Raw genomic sequence first — 22,833 nt, 5'->3', positions numbered from 1 at the left:
CATAAGCGGCAAAGGTTGCTCTCAGCACCAGGTAGGTGATGGGAACTTCATAATCCAAGACTCTACCGAAAACCTCCATAGTCTTTTATAGCATTTCATTTACTTCGAACAAACAGATGTTTCCGAGTTTTAGGTCCGGTACTGTCTTGTCATAGCATTGCTTTCTACAACTGAGCTTTTCAATTACGTTTAATTTCGAAATCAGACCGCCTCACCTTCAATCATCTCACCACCGTGAGCATATACAGTATTGACGTCTTTATGGTTATCAACATCGTGTTTGTTCACTGTGTGACGGATGCGCGCATTTTATCGGCTAGCGCATTGTTTAACATAACACGCTCAAGCGAGGTTAGCAAGCCATTTGATTTCCGGTGAATTGTGAAAACAACGAAAGCAAAATTGTTCATTATCGTAAGCAATTTTCAAGTAAAAAAAAAAAAACAGGACGCTTTGACTGGCTGGATTGAACATGGCTAGATCGACTTTTGCTCAGTACTCGGCGCTTATTGCAAACAATCCAATCTCAACGACGATCACTGCGGCGGTTGTTCTGCTGTGGTTTGCGGTTTCGAGAGGTGACGTTGACCTAATCGCTGCCCTGGTTTCCCTTCTGCTGGGACTCTTCATTTTCGGCTGCCATAAAATTCGTCACGTGTACGACAGTTTCGGACGAACGAGTGGCATATCAGGACGAGACTCTGCGTTACCCCATAAAAATGATCATTGAAGGAAGTGAGCTATGTTTTCCGACAACCTACACTGTGATATGCTATCCCGCATCATTACCGCAATTAGTGTGGTGTACCTACCTGAACAGAAAGCTCCCGGCGATTACTCTAAATTCGGACGAAAAGGGACTTGAGTATAAACCAAAATTGATTTCATGAAAACGCGGATTACCGAACAGTTTTTAGGTCGCTTTGTAGTGGAACTCGGGTCGACTATGACAAAAGGTGTACAATCTTTTGCAATGTTTAATACAATAGTCGATATATCTGACTCTAGTTGCCAATTTAAACTGAATTTTTTCCTCACGTTACGAGAGACGCTTTGAAACGCGTTGCTTTTATTGGAACGGATATCACTATTTACGTCCGAGATAGGTCTGCCATATAGCTCGCTCTAGCAATAGCTCCCTAACAAACACTACACAAAATGTCTAACAAAAACAGGTAATAATCGCGAAGGTTGGAATATTGATCAGATACAGGCATGAGTACATTTACAGAATTCCATAAAAGTAAGTTGTTTATTTCTTCCATTGAAAAACAACACAGGGCGTGGTCGACACTGTCATTTCATAAGGCATAGGCTTCTATATTTTACAAACCCTTTACTACTGATACGCGCGTAGCTAGTACACCATATAGTGTCCTAGCTATAACCGACACGAGCGACGCTTCTGTGGAAGAATATAAGGAAAAAAAGTTATTTTTTTCCTTCCAAGCCGATTGCTGAGCGGATTATAGGCAATTTTCCTTATCGTAGTATTTTCAATCCAATTCGGGGGGGGGGAGGAGGGGGGTACTCAGTTAAACATCTCTCTTAACTGCTGTTCGTCCTCTTGCGCTGTTTCTACTGTTTGAAAATCGGTGTAGCGACCTATAAAGAATACACAATGCTCGTCATAGGCAATCAAGTCCAACCTTAAATTGCGATAGCCTTTGATCAGTAGGTTTGTAGGTCAGTGGAACATACAAGCATGATGTCGAGGCGGGCAAATGTTTGTTGAGGAGATATCTAATGTGAACTATGCTTAATTAGCTTAGGAAATACTTAAGTAATGAAACACATGATATTTATTATTCTATAAACGTAGCGATATTATGGCGATAAATAGCGCTGCACAGAAGGATAGCTCACGGCTAAACCGACATAGATTTTCTGTTTACTTCTTCTGCTAGACGTCCGGTTACCATAATCGAAATGACAACTGCCGTAATACGTAAAGCTCTGGCCTTTAGTCGTGCACTCCACATAAGAATGGCCGGCGTCCATCACTGTTTTTTTCTTTACGATTTCATGCGATCATAACGATGCCTCTTTTATTCTAGCCGATCTATTGCAGCTTTGTCTTGGCGTTGTATTTAGCTAACCGAAATACGACTAGACCCTTTAGTAGATCGTGACGTAATTTGCTAAAGGATCTATCTTTTCTTTCTTTAAGTCAGTCTACTGTGCCATCTCGTGTACTATACGATAATTACTAAACGTTTCGCAATGTTCCAAAAAGCGTTCATGAAACTAATCTCACGTGCTGTATTATCCGGACCCCCTAATGTCTAGCTACGTCGATGCAAGATAGGCAAACGGGGTGACATCTAGGATGCGGTAGGATAATAAACTGCGAGGAAGAGTCGACACTACCATACTGACCTGGCTATCTGTCAGGAGTTATCGCTTACTAGAACCGCTCGGGCGTGAGATTAACTGCTCGCTACTGCAAGTAGCTCCTAGGTCCCCTAATACGCAGGAGTCGGCGCTGGCGTCACTCGCTTCGAGGACGTCGGTCTATGGTACGTCAGTAAGTTAATACAGCGGCTTCTGGGAACAGAGGCTGCCGAACGCAACCATCGAGGATGTATCCCTGAAGCAACGAGATAGTATCGACCAAAACAGACACCCGCTACCACAAGTATCGATGACATAAGATAGTTGTATACAAGGGGACATATCCGTGTAGCACCTGCCTGGTGAACCAAATAATGAGATGTCGGACTGAGAAAAATTGCAATCCTCTAGGCTATGAGCGAACGCTTCACAATTAAGTGTGACAGACACCGGTCAGAATATACACGGTACTCAAGTACAGTGAAGTAACTAAGATAAGGCAGTTATTTGCGCTGGAACATTTTTTTTGGGAATAATTAATGACAATTATCGACGTTGAGAGCCACCAATTTTAACTTTTACTAGCCTTGAATGTTTATTGCTCCGCGTAAAGGGAAGCTAGGCGTTAGCTAGGAGCTTCAAAGGCTTCAATCTCACTACTAATTACTAGATTTGTTTCACCCCCTGAAAAGAAAACAATGAAATTTACGTTCAGTACACCTTTAACAGTTCTCTTCATTCGCAACACACGAATTCAGTATGTCCATTGGTCGTCGTCACTGAACTTCGTTCATAACTTCACAAAGAGTGGACCGGGTAATACCATTACTTTTGATAATGGTATCGCATAGAGGAACGGAGTTAAACAAATGGTAGGACTCGCACGAAGCAATAACCTTAGTTCTTCACCGTTCCTACTTCTTATCAGAAACTTCCGTTCATTAATCAGACAACGGCATCTTTTTGTGAGGATGGGAAACGAAACATATAAGATCCTTAGGCAGGTACCAAAAGATGGCTGAAGCATATCCCTTAATTTTGTCAACTTCAATTAAGATTGACGGAAGCAGATTCCATCTGCAACATGCGTTAAAAATAACTTCTATTACTATTACTCAACTGCGTTATGAACTAAACAAAATCAAGACAAGGCTAAGAAGTTCAGAAGAGGAAGAAGACTTGCCAGCAATGATTCACGTCGTTTCAACTGCACGACCTTACAATGGTCGACTCGTTTAGATAGTCTAGCCTGGCGCTAACGATTATAGGAAGATCCTTAACTGGTAAAATAGAAAAGCTAGAGCAATAATGGTCATTATTGTCACAATCGAGAGCCTGAAACAACTGTTAATCAAAAATAGCAGTTATTCACTTTGAAGACTGGTTCGACTGCTACACACAGAACCTCCATCCAAGAAGACAAACCAAGCGTTAGGTAAAGCCCGCATTTTTCAAACCGATACAACGCCTGCGCGTAACAATTCAAAACCGCCTTGTAGGCCTATTGATTGCCACTCCGGCACGCGATAGGTTTAGTCTTTAGGGAAACGAAACATGGCTGAAGCATATCCCTTAATTTCGTCAACTTCAATTAAGATTGACGGAAGCAGAAAAACAGAAGTAATAGTGATGCCCTATTATAACACAGTTCATAGTCCACGGGGTTTATTAACTGAAACACGCAAGAATAGCACGAATCCAATGAGAGTGAAATCTGCAAATTTTGTAAAGCTATAAATTCAATATTTAAACTTGAATATCTAGCCAGTTATACGTGTTCATTATACATGTCCACAACATATATGTTACATATTTGTTAACTTTAGTAAACTAGTACACATGTATGATATCTACAGAAACCGTAGAAATAGACGAAGTAAATGAAGTCAATAGCTATTGCTGCCTCTCGACAATGTCTATTCATTGAGGGCGAAGGTTGTGTTGTGTCATTGGGGCTATGCTCAGTTCGTTAACTGCTCCATCGACAGTGAAGCGCCTTCCTCGAATAACTCGTCACTTTACTTGTCGACATTCCATCCGCCTCACCCCCTCCGCCCCCCCCCCCGTCGCGCGCTTTGGTTTGGCGATGAATTTCTGCACAGAAATCCGAATGCCACGTCCGGCGTACAGTCCCCAAACTGTTGTTGCATACGTGGCATTCCTTCTGTTACATTCCACGATCTACCCGTTGCCTTTCCTTTCTTCGTGGTTTAGGTGCGTGGCGAAACCGTGAAGTCGATAGAGGCTGACAACAGACGCAATCCTAGACAAGGCAAAGTACTGCGCAACCCCCCACTTCCTTCACAACATCGACAAACAGGATACTTTAATGATAAATTGTTTCGATTCTGGTGCTATTTTTGAACGAAACCACACAACCTAGCATTTCAACCTGTTTCAGCTTAGTATAGCACTCGCTTGTTTTGCAGCGTTTGTATGTCTCGGTCTCATTTTCCTTTGCGACCGTTGCCTGCGGACGACATGACTATCTTCGTGGGCATTCTCTTCTATAGGCGGACCGTCATCTGTTTTGCATCGGTGACGAAGTGCCCGATTGACTCTGTCGCTGCGAGGGATTGTTTGCGGATTGTCTTGCCGCCGTTTGTCTTTCCTATGCCGTCGAACAAGACAAGGGCATACGGCTTCAAGACCTGCGCCCTCAGGGTCTGTGGGGGGAACAATAGCCAGCTAACATCGCTTCTTCGCTTTCTATACGTCTGTCTCGGTGGTGTTCAAGTCCTTTCGGTGCTCGTCCTGTGGCGTCGTCCTGAATAAAATACGCGAACGATATGCGTAAGCCGATGCGACGTCACCGCGATGATAACGGCAGCAAATCGGAACAGCGAAAACGATACATTTGAACATGTTGAACGACTTGCACACAAACTCCAGTGTAGGTATAGGTGCCGGATCGTCGAACGAAACAAGAAAGTAAAAGAGAGACGAAGAACAGCTTCTGAAACTCACATAGTATACCTGCCATTTCTTCTGTGGTGGTGTTCTTTATTTTGGCTTGTTTGTTTGCCTGTTGCTCTATAGGAAGGTGAAAGGTTTATTCGGTTAGGGCGAACGAAATGGAACGATCGTCCGTAAGCAAATTTCGAGGTTACTCAAAACACAGCAAGAGTTCAAAGTATCGTTAAGTAGAAAATCATCGGCTTCGAAGGGTCGGACACTTGTCGACCACACACTTTTGCTAGTTTGATCCGCGGCCTCTATTTGAACTCGAAAGAAAAACTTGTTGGGTAACCATCTCTGAATCGCAGGCTGAATCATTGTTGCTGACCCTTCACTACCAGTTCCTCAGGAAGAGTACGCTGTTCAGTGAATACGCGGCCAATGTTCAGTTCCTTAGTTTCCCCGACGTTTTGCGAGCAATCGGACATCTGACCAACTGGCTGGCAAATGGGCTGACTGACTAGCATAACCGGCAGAAGTCCCTAGTCCAAACAAATTTATTCTTTTCCCCCATCAAGAGCCATCGACATCGGTTCACTTTGCGCGAACAATGCTGCCATTGTTGACGACCATGGCCATTTCTACCTCAACAGCTGGAACTACAACAACAACAACTGCACGCCGCCCACACGCTTTTTCTACTCGTGCCACTTGAGCAGACGACCTCCGGAACCACTAACAACAATGGTAACGACAAGCATGCGCGTTGATGCTGAGAGATTCCAATGTTCTTTTCGCGTGATTTCCTGCCGCAAGCGCAACCAACGTACCCGCCCCATACGATGGTTTGTAAAACTCGACCTCCGCTTCTACGTCTTCTCTCCTCCATTCTCGGTTGCGTCCGAATCCAGCCCCTCGATCCGTTCATCGGTTCTCACTGCTGAACTGTTCGGGCCAGCGACCCGTAACGGGATGAGGACTTCGTCGACTACGACGCATCGCGTGCTGTTCTTTGAGGCAACAACATGTTTCGTGATAGGGCTATCCCATGAAGGGGTACTTACAACAATAGGGGCAACAACAACACTGACCGCGCAGTAAGCAGCAGACTCTTCCTGTAAAGCTAAGGCAGTCATGAAACACATGCATGCCGTTACGTGGCAAGCGCTGGCAACTGTTGTCATAATACCGGTTGATGGACCAGCGAATCAGAGAGAAATGCAGATGAGGACTGAGCATCATCGAGGCAACAGGAGACAATAGCGAAACTGACCGAGACTTTTTCTAGCTACCAGAAATTCGACTATGAAACGTACGATATATTACTAAGATAGATTTTTGTGAAATTTGTTAGAAACAATGGTATAACATGATCGAAAGGTAAATTCTCTGTTGTTTAAAAAAGAGCCTTACACAAGAGAGTATTGTTGATAATAAGAGTAGGATTGACGACTACCTGAAACTCCTTACTCTCTTTGTCTTCCTAATAATTACGGTTGTCTCATGCGTGATTAATAGGTGTAGACAAATTACAACTTGGACATGAAAAGTGTCGCTAAGGTGTTTTCAGTGTCCTTGTGCCTGTAGACAAGCAGTTTATCAATAGATTTTAAAAGTAACAAAAGTAGAAAATGTGAGTGAGCGGGTTGTGTTGAAGACACTCTCAAAGCTTTACCCAGTAGAACTACGAAGGAGAATAAAGGATGGAGACGGCAGAATCCTTATATTGCGTCTAGTGAGGTAGAGGTCGGGTTGGCGCTTGAAGTCGGCAGATAGAAACTGTGAGGAACTAGAGAAGAAGCTGACGGCGCGTAATCTCGTTCGACGTCGTCCCCAATTTCGCTCACCTCTCTCGTCTTCGTTGGTGCCGTGAACCGAGGCGCGTTTCGGAGTACCCCGAAGCGCTTCAGCGCGCAGGAAGGAAAGCAGCCGCCGCCTAAGTCGTGTAACTTCCGAACTCCGAAGTGGCGGGAGCTGGGTCACTGGTTGGTTGACTGGTTTCCTCCTTGCGAACATCCGATGGCAGCAGGGTTGCGGTCCTCGAATCTCTGCTTGACTCTCGGAGAAGGGGAGCCCCTCTCCGACAACCTACCACCCTTTGCGAGCAGCAAAAGCTCAAACGAACATTGTACACCATTGCGCGCCACAAAAGGAAGCCATAGACGTCGTGTACGCGGCGCCAAACAGGACTCGCGGAGCGGCTTGCCACCCTGCTTAGGCTTTGGGTGTTGTTTGGCCTTTGGTATATAAACTTTGGATAGGACTATCGGCCTGCGAACGGGACTATCCAATGCCACAGCTGTGGCCAACTTTGTTCTAGGGCTGGACGCAAGTAGCAAAGGGAACAAGCTTTCTGAATATTATACTGAGTGCACTTTAGCCCACGTTGCTCCACTCCTCCCAAACATTGTTCACCTCAACGTAGAAGAAGCCAGGCCAGGCCGTGAAGAAAGCCATAGAGGCTTTCTTTATGCATCAGAAAGTGGAAAGTGTATCAAAAATATAGGTGTATTGCTTGACATGGCCGATCTTACTTCGTCTGATCCCAGGGAACACAAGAATTCGTTGAAAGGCTGCGTAGGATAAGTCAAAGCGGCATTTTTTATGAAATCTCGCAGCGCGCGGAACTTCAAGGTGTCAAACGTCGTCGAGGAGTATCTATTGGTGTATTTGTCAGAGCATTCCCTTGACCATCGTTCAAGCTACGTTATAATGCAGCTAAATGCACGTACGACACCTGTACGAATGATCTGTTGCTATAAACGGTTGATAGCAGCTCACGTTTATTGATAACAATTCGTTTTTTTGTTAAACCGCAGCCTACGATATCCATGCGTGCATTTGTTGTAGCTGTAATGTACGCCAATCTAACGAAGTTAATCTTATAGAAATTAGCTAAAGGACCTTTGCGATTAAGTTGCTCAACTTCGATTCGAATGCTGATTGGCGTGATTTTTTTTAAATTGGGCCTCTATATAATCTATCTATATTTTTCAAACTTAAATTAGTAAGTGTTGCTTTACAAAAATACATTTCGATCCAGAATAAAGTCGACAACTGCTTGACAACAATTGTGAATTGTTTGTACTGTTGACTAGACCTTAGATAATTACTAATAATGATGACACTTGGTAGAAAGTCGCGCACAACAAACAGAAATCCGCAAATGATCTTATTACATAAAATGCTTGGAGACCTCTGTTGTTAAAATTTTACAAAACGTGACGCTGGCGTCCAACCTCTGTATTTAAAGCAAGCAATGCGGAAAAATAACTCAATTTAAAGAGAGACACAGGCGATGCATTAAAGAACTCATAAAACGTTCAGAAGCAAAAACATCAGCGTCTTTGAAAGAAACGTTCGTCCTGTTAGAAACAGGTGCGAAGTCTAGATGGTACTCGAAGTAGACTTCACAAGCGACCTGTCAGGTTGAACATCGTCAAGATAGGGATGGTAAATTTACCGTGTAATCTAACGGAATTCGACAAATTATGAGGACTGCCAATAACTCTGAGAAAAAATACTTAGTGATGCTTTTCTCAGCAGGAACTTATCAGGGATAAATGCAGATCTTTACTAATGAGAGCCCAGAAACGAATGGGACAAGTTTGGACGATCTATTCTCCGCAGGAAACTGGCATTTACCATAGCTTTTGAGGTGAGTTCGTGAGACAAAAGCGTGCTACTGTCTGCAAAAAAAAGCATAATAGATTCCCTACGCGCGGCCTGTTTAAAGCTTAGCGGAGCCTTTTTTTCTAATTCATTAAAATGACAAAACGGGTAACCTTGTTCTTCACCATTTTATTCAAGGTTTCGCGCTCTGACGGGTGTAAATTTCAGTTTACCGCAAAAATATCTGGCTATGGCTGGTTATTGCAAAACTGAAAAGAATCCAGTTTGAAGACCATTATTTCATATCTTTCTGCGCTTTCTTTCACTGTTTGACATACTCGTACTATATAATATAAATACAACAGTACAGCCTAATCATCATTTACAACTAATTAGATTCAAATCGGAGAAATTCTAAGGACATCTTTGGCAGCTAGGGTAGCGGTTGAAGGCGCAACAAAGCACACTGTAGTATCAACGAAGGTGGAACACTACTGACGCAAGTAAAATACACAAAAAATGTCTAAGAATTGATTAGTTTCAAGGTTGCGTCACGAAGAGATAGTTCGTTGACTTGTACGGCTGTGAACTCTTTTTTCCAATTAAAGCCAGCATGAAAGAGACCATCTGGGGTCGAATGGCAAAATGCGTAATGACGGCCTGCAGTAGGATACATGAATCTCGTCAAACAATTCTTATTTACATTGAAAAGGACCGCATTAAAGTGTAAAACGCAAAATTACTGTTCATCCCCATATTCAAAGGCCTTGAAGCTTTTGATCGCGGGGTTGTTTGAAACCAAACTGTGAAGGTGTCGTTAGGGAAGATTAGTGACATAACGTTCCGGCACACAATCGTCATTTGTGACGAAATGACAGTGCATTAAATTTAATTTTAGGCGCCATGCTCTAGCATTTTATTGGATAGCCGAAAAAGCATTGACAATTTTAGGACCAAGATTGAATCAGGTATCTTTTTTTTCTATTCGAAAATTTGAGTAAATCCGCGCCATTCTAATCGGTAACATTCTGCTGGTTTCCTGGTAACAGTACAGTTCCATAGCCGTTGAACTTGAGCACAAGATTATAGCAAGCGATTTTTGCAACCCTTCATTCAGACTCAGTAAACGTCATTAGGGGGGTTCGACAGAGATCAGAGCAGATGGTAATCTGAATGTGCAAGACGTCAACTCATATTCCCTGATATATGAACTTTATTCCCGTCTACTTAAACGACTGTCCGATACTTTTCCGCCACTCAATATGTTATTTATTAAGAAGTTGCAGTTTAGGCATTCGTCAGCGGCTCCAAGTCATCCGGTTCGGTCGCCGTCAACCTACAACATTTAATCACTAGCAAGAAAACGGCTCTCTCCGCTCGCAGTGGATAATTTGCATTTAAAATTTCCAGAATATACGATGCTGTCGGCCTTACCCTTCGAGGAACAACGCCCCTTAACGTATACTAATTGCTATCTAAATCTTGGTTACGGATGTAGCTGAATGGGCAGTCGCCAACTTCCAACTGTACCTCCCTTGCGTTTTAAGAGCCTAATCTAACAAGCAGCAATGAACGCGGAGCAAGGTTTATAGGTCACATGGGTTAAGCAGCACCCTAAAAAATCTACGAGTGCACGGTACTACTGAACGAGGCGGTACGTAGCATAGTTAATTCGGCAACGATCTGGCATACTTTTTCATCGTTTTCGTTTATTTGACAATGAAGCAGAAAGAGAGAGAGGCTGAGTTCTGCTGAGTATAATCCCGGTAATTGCTGCTGGCTGCTCCGTGCATGCTTCGTTCGCGGCGTTTCTAACAGGGCTAAAGCTGGACGAGATTTCAGTGGACCGAGTGGTTGTCGTCTGTCGGAAGACTAAGCGTAACAAATGAACCAGCCAGTGACGGAGGAGCCAACTAACGTGAAGAGTGAGGCACTCGACTACGCCAATCCAATGCTACGAATAAAGGTTTGACTTGCGCAACACGCGGCTCGAGCAGAGGAAGAAGCTGAATAACGGAGGGGTAAGCAACCCGAAAGACACTTCTACCTTCCCTCCGGTTGTTTCCTACAACGACGGCTCTAACGCTGGTTCTCTTTGTTCGAAGCGAGTGACTATCGTTAACGAGCAATGACGCAGCAAGGGTTAGAGCAAGAGCCTCGTGCGACGCTATCGTTCTGTGAGTGCGCGCAGAAAGCGCTCAGCCAAATGGGCGAAGAGCAACTTCAAATGATAAAATTCAGAATATTAGACAGTTCTAAAAGCACAAAGCACGTGATCTCTGGACAAGACTTGAATTAGGCTTATCTTGTTCATAATGTAAATCGTCATATCAATTGTTTTTATTAAACATACGTGTACATATATATATATATATATATATATATATATATATATATATATATATAAAGAAAGAGAGAGGGCAAATGGTGGCTATTCGTTATACGAAACAGCTATTTTTCAAATCGTCGTTTTGTATACCAATTTTAGGAAAACTTTCTAATTTTAGTTGTTATTTCGAACTAAGTAACCAGTTAATTTGCACCCAGATTAGATATAAGACGTTATTATTGAACTTTTTGCCGCTGCCGTCGTTACAGGCATGCCATCGCTCGTTGACAGAAACCCAATTACCCATCCATCAAAGACGCTAAAGATGCTGCTGGCGCCTCGTCTAAAGAGCTTGCGGCTTTCAAGGGATAGCTCTATGCTGTAAGTACTTCTCATGACGAGGGAGAAACTCGATTGCTGACATGCTCTGTTTTCTGTACTATCTGTAATGCAAACGGACAAACGAATAATACAAGACATACTCACGTCAACCGGGGAAGCTGTAGACTAGTAGAGACTGCCACTGTTCCGCACCTTACTGGGGGTAGCGAATGGGGGAAACGGAAACCGTATTCGTTGGGCATTAACTTTGAGTTCTTGTCATCGTTGTTTTAAACCGTAGAGCACTCGCAAATGTGCACTGTCCACTCCCCTTATCTGGGAAGCGCCCTCTCTGACACCTCGAAATTAGTCTGCGAAACGCTCGTTGCCAGTTACGTCCGCTCACAAAGCACTCGCTGCATTACTAATAAAGCGGGAATCTAGCAACTCTCAATAGGAATTATCTTACCGAGGGAGCAGACAGCGTCGGCAGATGATGCTATGATGGTGATCCGAGCCCCGTTACTTCGATCCTGTCGTGCCCCTACTCCCAATAGCTAGTCTCTTGCTTTCTCTGGACTTTCCTGCTCCTTCCTGCGTTCGTTTAGGCGGAAAGGAGTGCACGAAGGGGGTATCTCGTCGTGACATGTCAGACGTGATAATATTTTATAGATTAGACGGTACAAGCTATTAGTATGTTGGAGGTCTGCTTTTATTGTCTGCTCGAGTTGACAAATGTTGTTAGAATTTCTTAGCGCGTATCGTTGCTGACGCTGGTGATCGAGCAGAAGCCCGGGCACAACGAACATGTGCAACTAGATAATGCCGCTTCTATTTAGGGCGAATATGAAAATAGGAAAGGTTATAGAAAAAAAACAATGGATCAGTTATGCCCCCGTCCGCCCCTGTAAATCTTAGTGTTAATTGACAATAATGTATGTTGGGTATAAACAATATAGAAATCTCTAAGCATAATACGTCTGAAAGGTGACAGAGTAAAGGGTAAACAACTCGCACGATACGCTTTTCGCTCATGCGTTTTTGGATAGCAGAGGCAATTTACAGAACGCCGTCCGGCTTAGGGTCAAATCCAAATAAATGGCTCAAATGCATTGCATGATATGGATTAGGAAGGTAGTTTTCCGATTGCTGCAACAGGCAGTAGGGTGTGTCTTATGATCCATCAAAGGAGCTAGAAAGAACTGCCCCTCTAAGGTAGAAGTTGCTCACGCTAACAATATGCATCCAGCATTCACAATAATAATGCTTGAACCTGCGGAGGATAATCAGGGGCACAATATTCATATCAAGATGTAGAAAATACGTGTGGTCCGTGATCTTCTAGCAACCATGCTTCAGTTACTAAGCATGCAGTTAGTTGAATTTATGTCGATGTTATAAATGCAAAGATTACTGATGGCCTTATCATCTCAAAAACACGTTATGCATCTAAATATATACTGATGAAAATGGAAAGTGAATCTGATCAGTCATTATCTATATATTATAGATAAATATATTATAGATCATATATTATAGATAACATCTCAGCAGATTTAAGGGATCTAGTCAAAAGCTGAATTGCAGCGCGACCCCATGAACTACATATACAAGTATCGATCTCTTATCGTCCATAATACCACATTAAGCTTTTCCAAATTGCCAGCGCCCTGCTTAAAAAACACTGATTTAACAGAAAATGTGTGACATTGTACTGATCCTGTAAACGTCTTTATTTACAAATTGATTTCAAAGCCAATAAACGTGAGTGGTCGCGCTGTATCTTAAGACCAGTGTATTTTCCGTTCTTTCTTAAAAGCAACAAAAGAAAAGCTGTAGGAGGAAGGATCTGCAGACAGGGCTGACGCGCCGATCAAGCAGACACTTGGAGCTGTTTGCCTCTTTTTGGTTTTCTGGGCTTTGCGCGGAACTCGAACAGCGAGACAATTCAATTTCCGTTTCGTCTCTCCAACGAAAGAACAAAAAAGAATAAAGGAAATCTACGGCGCGTTAGCATCGAAGAGCTGTGAGCACTGTAAAAACAGATTTTGTCAAGGGGGACGAAAAAGCAGCTTGAAGAAAGGACGAAGTGGGACAGAGAGCGAGCCGAAAATGAGGCAGGGCAACGGGCTCGTGCCGCCCGCTATTCGAGAGGGGCAAACGACTAATGCGGCTACGTGACAGGACTCGCTCCAGATTAGTGTCCTGGGCGGGCACGGGCCTTAGAACGGTGTACGCCGTCCACACAATAGAAGCAACTGAAACGGTAGCAGATGCCTTTTTCCTGCCAACTGCTTTTCACCACATGTCCCTTTGGTCTATTTTGTCTCCACACTTCAATATTTTATTGCTTATATAAATATAGACCTTATATTGAGTGAAACGCTATCCTAGCAGACTTTTTAGTTTATTGAAAGTGTCACCATACTGACTTCATCTCAAGACGCTTCGTGCGTGACCGAAATCTTTGTTGATCAGTCGCTGTACTCTGTCAATCGATGCTTTAAAAAACAGGTTGGAAGATAATTATGAAACTATAGTTTCACAGCTGCCGCGAACAATTTTGGCCACATGCTTAGATGTCGTTAATAGTATAGTCCCATCTCGTAATTCCAATTAATGTTTATTTGTCAGCCAAAAATGAAACTTCTAACTTTAAGTATGAAATTAACTCGTTATCGATCAACCAAACAAACATTTTTCAGGCATGTTTGAACTTCTACGCTCAGGCATGAATATCGAGATACACACTTACCCTTACAAAAAACATGGAAAACAATTCAAATTGACCGATCTGAATTTTAATCGCACACGACGAGTACGTAAAACAGTGGCGATGATATACAAAGCGACATATACGGTACAAATATGTCCTCATAACTTATACTTTACCCCACGAGTACAATTTAAAGTAGGGCTGACAAATGATAGACGCTAATTAGTTTCAGCTTGAAAAGATCTTAGCTTCTAAGTTTCTGTCGGACATGCATATATATAATTCTGCAATGTAAGTTAATGCTAACAGGGCAAATGGCAGTCTTCGCAATGGCATTCGGTTTCAAACGCACTAATCGCTACTTCGATCGTCTTTGAAAGCACGTTCTAAAGCACGTTTAAGCCCAGCTTTCGCAGAAGCTTAAAAGTCTGTAGTTTACTTTTTCTCTTTGCTTAACTACTATATCTAAATAACCATACGTCAGCGTAAGGAGACGTAGTGATGTTTTTGGTCCAACGAGGAAGGTTCAGGTAATAGTCGCTGTCGATTCGTGTTGACGTCTCGACAGAAGGGGCAAATTCGAAGGCACGTATTTTTTAGAAAGACGTCTTTGAGCCGCGCTGCTCGAGATGAACTGAGCATCAGTATTAGCAACAGGGCTGTGGAATAGGATTGGCTCTATTTTGGGCAAGGCTAAAACGGAGAAGAGAAGCAAAAGTGGGTAAATTGTGAGGGGGACCACTTGAACTCTACAATGAAACTGAATAAAGTGAAGCAACAAGTTTGACACAAACAGACATATAACAACATTTTTAGAAACATCACTTAAAGAAAATGTTTAATGTAGACGAACCAACGGCTTCTATAATAGAAATTGCGTTGAAATGACTGCTTAACACGACAGATCAATGCGACCCCAAATAAATGTCATGAACCCAATTACTGGAGTAACTCCCAGATGGCGTGAGGCCTATTCTCTATGTTAAGGTCGCAGTTCGTAAGCTTTTTCAATGGCCATTGAAAGTTTGCCAGTCTCTCCAACCGTTTGATTATTGCGTGAATAATGTATTTTGACTCAAGAGACCGGGAATATTCATGGTATGGGTTACGGTGATGAACGTCTTATGATACATATCCGAGGACAAGCTGAATCCGTCCCTTAAATTGCTACTAATTTTGAGCCATTCGAAAATTCTCAGAGCTCATTACGTGTCGACAAAGAAGACTTATGAACTTAGCTCACGCGATGAATCATTTAGGATTTTTTCTCATGACGCGGCGCCTATTTTGAATACGATTTATTTCTTTCACGCTTAATAGATGGACTCTTGTTAGGCAATTAGACAGTTAGTGGGTCAGTAATCCATTGTAAGAGGTACATACGCCGGAGCCGCGGAACCACCAATGATATGCAGCGACCACTCCCTTCACAAAGCTCCTAGTTAGATGGACCTGCGGTATGTTAGGAACGTTCCTATTCAATTGCAATTTGTAGAAGTTTCCCTCGAACAAAAATATCGAAATCGTAAGCATGTTCTGTTAGACAATTTCGTTATAATACAAATGTAACTCCGCTGCTCTGAAGTTTAAGTTGTACTTAAAAATATCGTTAAGCTAATTTTTTGGACTTAAGCATACGAGGGTTTTCTTGCGTTTTAGGGGGCATTGAGCCTGATAAAGACGAATAGGGTGCTTGTACGTGAAGGCTTGAAACAACACGATCCTCTAGGCTGTTGACTGTGAATAACTAGAAAATCGGCACTCGATGCAGTAAGCAGGCAAAATTCGTGCTAAATAGACTAGACGTCATGAACCAGGTGGTCAGCTCGCATCTAATGCGAGAACGTGTCCGCTGTATCTTATTTGATATTTTATCTTTCTTATGGAAGCCATATTAGTGACTATCCTGCACCACTGGCAGAGTTCCTATTTCATTTTTCTAGCCAGCGATAGGTCGATATGTGATGAAAGAAACAGGCACCGAAAATTTAGACTTGTCCTTTTCACGGCGAGTCGTTTCATACATGGGTCGAATCCTTTTTACGAGATTTTAGCTAAAAGGTATTACTATTTATTATTATTAGCAAATTTAGCGAACACGTCACACATAGTTATCAAAGTTGGTGTGTGATTTCGTTAATACAATTCCAATTATATTGGACGCCAAGAAACAGAAACCTTTCAGTCTAATGTAGCCATGTAATTGAACCCTGACAGTACGTTTCGAGGTCGAAATTCGTTTAAAATGCAGAGTATTTTGTGAAGATATATAAATGTTACATTGTTGAATCGACGTATTTGAGGCGAAGAGATCAAAGGTGGGGGCTGTTGGTCCATCGCTCCTTTTGATCCATGAGGGCACAGACTGAATGTCTGTGTGCTACACAGAGGTCTTAAAGAAAGGAATGTACATCTCAGCAACTTTGGAGGGCCCTTCATTGCGTCTAGTGGGTCGGGACCCACTACGGTGAATGGCTGAGGGCTTGGACTTCCGTGATCGCCTGTAAACCGCCGCAGCCTTATGCGGCCCTAGATGGAGGCCTCTGTCGGCCAGGTCTATCAGGAAAGCCAACTCAAAGAGTGTTGGTGGACTCTCAAGGGTCCTCAACAAAAGCTGCCTTCCCAACAAGGGTCCCAACCGAAAACCATGATTAGCCCTAGCTATCCTATCGTCGCCGAAGCCCTATTTCCGAAACAGGACTGATTTTAGCCATAGCTAAATCTGCCTTTAGGACCTTCATTCGCACTTTAAGTTTCTTTTGAGCATGCTGAGCTGGCATTTTGAATCACAACTGAATCCTCGTACTAATAATAAACTGTTCCATCCAGTAATATAATGATTACCATAATAACTATTAAAATAATGGCAGTAATGAAGCCGTGGCTCGAAAGCGCGATTTATCTTAGACGTCAAATTTTCTTGCGTTCAGAATTTTCCGTCATACTTAGCATTAGTTCTAAGAGAATCTGACTGCCCTCATCATAAATACAGATTGTGTAAACCATAAACTGCTTAACTTATAAGTTTTTAGACCACGTTATATTAAGATGTCACTGTAGTTTGGAGTTATCCAGCGGAGTAGTAGGATAGGCGGAAATCAATACATGGAAATAGTAAAATTAATTTGGTTGACGTAGTCTTTAGTGGGATAATTTTACGTCATCGACTGGATGAATTGATTTGAGCCCGCTCGTAAAACAAAAATTAGAGCATAATACGGCTCTAGCAATAAATTAAAATTGAGTCACCATATTTTTAACGTGAAATAGGTCCTGTTCTAACTAAGACTCAAATAAAATGCATTATCCGAAAGGACGTGGTAGGCCTATCGAAAAACCTTCTACCAGCCAGCCACTATTATAGCGGGGGCCGTATGTTTTCGTACAATCAATCAGCAAACAGACGTTCGTGTACATTAAACCGAATCGATTATCTACAGGTCACGCTTTAGAGACTATGGGTATATAAAAAAGGGTGTAAATGTTAGGACACTAGATGGCGGATTCCATATAGTAGGGTTTAATCCATAATATAAAACAATTTTGAATGAAAAAGCACCAACACTTTAGTACCATTAATAGGGATTAGGCATACTGCGATTATTTGAAAACGGTCCCCAGAGCATGGTGAAAATATTAAAATAATACTCAAAGAATCGTATAACGCTTAATTTCCTTAATAATAAAATATTTATGCGCTCTTCAATAGAATAGCAGAAAAATCCGAAGTTGTTCACCGGCGATAGATACTGCACGAGCTATGTGAGTAGAGCAATTGATAATTATATGGAAATGCAAAAAAAAATACGTTGTCCTGTATATGAACTATTGCAGCATCAGTCACCTTGCCTTGCGTTTTCTTACCCCATTCAGGCGAACATTTACCGAAAGCATAAGTAGTTACTTAGGAAATCATACTTTTTACCTCTTCACTTAACTACAGATCTGTGAACAACTTAGAACTTGTGGTCGAGATCTCTGGTCAACTGCTCTCGACGAGAAAAGATTTAGCCGAATAGCAGCAATAAACTATATTGACTCCTTAGAATTAGGATGAAAAATCAGAGAATTCACTTAATTATCATCTGCCATTATATGAACTAAGCTTATTTCCGCAACACGACATCTTTCTATGCAAAGCAGAGCGACCAGATAGAAGCTCGAGTTGTACAGCTCTGCTTATACGCTAATGAGTTCACTGGATGGAAGTTCGTATCGAACACAGCTATCAGGGCCTGTCTGACACCTCTGCCCCTACCGGGAGCCTCGATGAGTGGAGCCCTCAGAATGAGCACTTCCTTACTGCGCCCGAGGAAACAGAGTCATTGGGGCATTGTAAGCTAACGAGCACACAGCCCCAGGGCAAAGGCCGACAAAAAGGTACATAGCATAAGCCGTGAACCAGAAGCTGGCTGAGTATGACCGCGTCTTGCGTACAAAAGACAGTGTCCCAACATAGACAGATATCTTTGGGTCGCTAGAGGCAGCCGAAAACACGGGGTTGGAATAAGCGTCAACCGTTTGAGTAGCTGCTTCCTCTTGTACCGAAGTCCCAGCCCAAGCGCAGCCCTGAAGCAAGTGTCTTGAACCCTATACACGTCGCGAAGTGTTTGTCGTCACTGTTCACTTGTTGCTGCAAAGCCGAAAGTGAGTACGGGGAAAACGCGGAACACGAAGAACTTCTATGATTTTCTACCGTGTCTTTATGTCACAATGCCACTTATCTGCAGCATGTCAATATAATTAAATTACTTGCTTCAATTAGCCAATGCATAGTGTGAAGTCCAGTAGCAGCCTTTAACAAGAACAAAGGGTTATCGATTGTGTATTGTATGTAGTGCCACATAAATGGGCTCTGTATGCGAGCATGCTATTGCATATACTCAGTGCAGTATCGTCATATATTGCACTGCAGAAATATTGCAAGTAAACGTGAAATTACCAATTAGTAATATCACCGTACGGTAGAGGTCGACACATATACCTCACTATTTATAATAGAAACTCGATGCGCTCCATCTCGACAACACGAACAGCTAGAGAATCTACGTATAAAGATCGAAAACTACAGTTTACCATTGTTAAAGTTAAATCGATTACCAATGCCGACTCGACCCTGATTTTTTTTGCTTCTCTCACCGGTTTCCTTGCCATGGCTCCCTCTTCTGCGACTCTACGTATTATAATTCAGCAATATACCAAAACGATTCCGTGTCAGAATCGGGTAGATATGGTGTAGCCCGGGTTCGCGCTTGCTCGTAAACAACTTAAAAGTTTCGCTACATCGAGCGGGTCCAAACAAACACCGCCTCAACTTAATCATTTGCTCGGCTGGCCGTTCCACGCTCAGTTTTATCATTCCTGGCGCCGACTACCTCCTTGCTCAACTCAGACAGGCTAGGGCCACTACGTCCCTTTCTAAATCGGCTCTGCCCTAGGTGAGCTCGCCTGTGGTAACGGGAGCGAACCACCCCACCGAATCGCCGACTGCCAAAACGGTCTTAGCGTTCCATAGCCCCATAACTATCTATGTTGCTTCCCCGCCAGAGCGCGGCATCGCCATTCGCTATGGGAACTACGAACAGAGAGTATAGAATTCAGATGTGAAGTAACTAATGCACTTGCGTTGCATGCCCACTCAACTGCCCTTCTTTCGACTAGCTTTCCCTTAGTAGAAACCTGCCTCGTGACGTCCTAAGTTCGCCCTCCGGTTCGGCTAGTGCATCCCGAAACATACCCATTCGTTTACCAACAACACGAGGGAAATAAGTCCTGGGGCAAGCCAACTGCGAACTCGCAGGGTAGAAGCAACAACTCTCAGGGGTTTTGTGGGCTATATGGAGTATGAGGTAAAGCCCAAAACAGTGAAAGCGAGAGAAAAAGTAAGATACGGTCCACATTGTCGCTCAAACAGTGGCCCCAGTCATCTTACCCACCATATCACCTTATCAGGTGCATCAGGTGTGTAGGCCACCTTATAAATATATAGATCGACAGTATAGAAAAAAGTTGTGAAACGTATTGATGAATCACGATAATACGCTTCTAGCGTATGCGGAGTCTTTTTAGCGCTTTAGTAACGTTTACTGCTAATCTACTGCTGGCAAGCGAACATACCATGATTCTCAATGAAGTTCTGAACACGTTACACAACGTTCGGCTAGTACGGATGGTAGAAAAGTGCAGGCCAATTTAACAAATTATATTCAGTAACTTACTTTAAAAGATTAATGCAGTCGGTTACTAGGCGTATAGCTCTAAGAAGGAACTTTATTAGTTAACTTAGCTGTTAGCTAGCTATTTAACTGATAGAAGGTAAAAACATCGCATACAACTAATCCATCGCACTAAACCTATAGGTGCACAATGGTTGCTTTCGAAACTTTGAGTGTTATTTCAAGCAGGCAAACAAAAACACTTGTGTTCCAATGTTTTTTTCAAACGATCTATTGTTCCTCTTCTGCAGCATTTTAGTTTGAATAATAGTTAGTTTAATAAGTCGAGTTCTTACGCGAACGACACCAATATAATAGCATTATACTCTGCGTTGTTGACTCGGTTCATGTTTTCAACTAATCCCATTCTCCCCCTTTAGACTTACGAGAGTAAGAGCATTTGCTACTACCTTCAACGTATACGCCCCAGCCTATTCAATTACTCCGGCTGTTCGTCGTTACCAACCTAAAAAAAATGGCCTCCTATCGGGCACATGGAATTAGTCCATTTGTCAAAGATGGACCAAACATACATGGCCAACCAGCACTGCCCGTATTGGCAAAACTTCGATTATTTCGAGCAGTAGCAACACAATGTTGATGATTGCCTGGTATAAGCAGCGAAAACAACAGGTAGGAGTCCACCCCCTACTTCTTTGCACTGCCTTCACGCCTCTTTGAGTCGCCACCATCGGGGCGCCGCGCTTGACCGGCCTAGCGACTGCTGTCTGACTGCTGCTGCGTGGATGACTGACTCTTCCTGTAGTAAATTACAATTTACTACCTCGCTCCTCAGCACACACATACGCACATACATGCAGAGAGAGGTTCCGCTCCTCACAACCTCATCCACTCAACGTTCTCGTCAGAGGCCTATAGCGGGGCTTCATCCTGTTCTGTCTCTCTTTCTCGATGGGATGAAACGCTGGCGATGGCAGGCGCAACTACAGTTTCATCACAGAATGAAGGAGTATGTGGCTGTTTTTTTTTTTGCTGCTTTCGAACGCTTTGCGTGGCCCGGGCTTGGCATCACGAGTCAGTCATTTTTCTTGCAAACGCCCTAGTACACTTTTTTGTCTCGCAGTGGCCGCTAGCCTTGAAGGAGCTGAGGCACCAGCTTGATTTGAAATGCCTGCGCGAAGATGTAATCAGGAATAAGGTGAAGAGCAACAGCTGCTAGCTATCAGCAAAAGAAGTGGTGCTAGACACAAACTCGGGGCAATCTATGGAATTGACGAACGATGGTCGTAACATTGTTATTATAGAGATGGTGCGAGTGGGCAGTGTAACTAGATGGTAACTTACTGGAGGATTTTCAAGAGATGCTCTTTGTCGGATTTATATAGAGCACTGTGTACTATCCTGTACTCTGTGTGAATTTGTGTACAAATAAATGGAAGCTGAGTGTTCGCCGGATAGTTAAAGATCTGTGCCGAAGAACATGAACATAAGCTAAAAATCACGCATAAGCTAAATAAAAACAACGCCTAAAAAATAGACATATCTCTTATGCCAACTAAACGCTTGTTTTAATTACCTAAACTATCGTGTTCACTTGATTTTGACTTCATCTTTACCTTCTTAAATCAGCCAATTTTAGCGTTTTCAAATAGGTCATCTTGCTGACAGGTTTGCAGTTTGGATTATATTACTTTTCTGGTGGTCATTTGCTGATTTAGTGGCCAGTCAGCTTTTTATCTTTCTTTTACTCATTGATCGCAATTCTCCGGCTTCGGCTACACGACACGAGCTCGAAACCCTTCACTCTCTCTTGTTCACCGAACGACTTCATCAACTTTATTGACTTCTCCTCTTTAACCCCTCTTCCATGTGACGGCCCTTTTACATTGTGCGTCAGTTCCGCAGCTACCCCCTTCCACCAGGAAGTTGCGGGACTGCACCTCACTCGGCACCTCAACACCCCTGCTCACCTCTATATAGAGGGGGCCCGAGGGAATAGTCGAAAGCTGTAAGCTTTATCGGCAGTCGCTCATTTGCAAGGGTGTCACGTCGGTCATAGTAGCGCGCGTGCGACCGAACGACCCAGCGACGAACAGACAACGGAACAGCTCCGTTCTACCGGAAATCTTGCCGGAAGTGCCGCGGAAACCCGCTCTGCAGGGGGCTGCGCGTAGTACTATAGCGAAGCTGCAGCGACATGCTATTCAGTCCTCTTGCCTCTCCGCAATTCTTCTCTCGGATCTTGTCGTCGCTGTCGTTTTCGTTGCCTGCGCTACACAAACTGCCCTGCAACTCTGATCGACTTCTGTACCGAGGTCCGAACATAAAAGAAACCCCACAGAATGTGCAGGCGACGTCAGACCAACCGAAAGAAAGAACGGAACAGAACGAGAGAGTGAGAGAAAGTTGGAAAGTCGAAGTGGATGGGGGGCGCAGGGGAAAACTAG

The sequence above is a fragment of the Varroa destructor genome, unplaced genomic scaffold, assembly GCF_002443255.2.
Source record: "Varroa destructor unplaced genomic scaffold, Vdes_3.0 BEIS01000007.1, whole genome shotgun sequence".
NCBI lineage: Eukaryota > Metazoa > Arthropoda > Arachnida > Mesostigmata > Varroidae > Varroa > Varroa destructor.
The sequence above is the reverse complement of the archived record's forward strand: the minus strand, read 5'-3'. Positions refer to the sequence as shown.